Genomic DNA, 302 nt, shown 5'->3' on the forward strand with positions numbered 1-302 from the left:
CCCCCCCCTTTTTTCCTCGGACAGGTCTCGTCGAGCTCCCAAAAGCCAGATCTCCGGGCCCCCGGCTCCTCCCCCCGGTTGTCTCGCAGAGAAAACCTGATGCCGGGTTGTCCTAGGGAGGCGAGCTAGGTGGCCATATAGCCTGAGTTTGGGGATCCCCGGGTTATGAGTAAAAGGTCCTGCCCCAAAAAACCCCCGGTTTTGGGCACGTGGGGCCGCCAACTTACCCCCGATCCGGCGAAGGGACTTGTTACAAAAGGCATCAAAGGGGAGACCCAAGGGACGGGGTAGGGCGTTTCCCC

Source organism: Penaeus monodon, chromosome 41 (genome assembly GCF_015228065.2).
Source record: "Penaeus monodon isolate SGIC_2016 chromosome 41, NSTDA_Pmon_1, whole genome shotgun sequence".
Lineage (NCBI taxonomy): Eukaryota > Metazoa > Arthropoda > Malacostraca > Decapoda > Penaeidae > Penaeus > Penaeus monodon.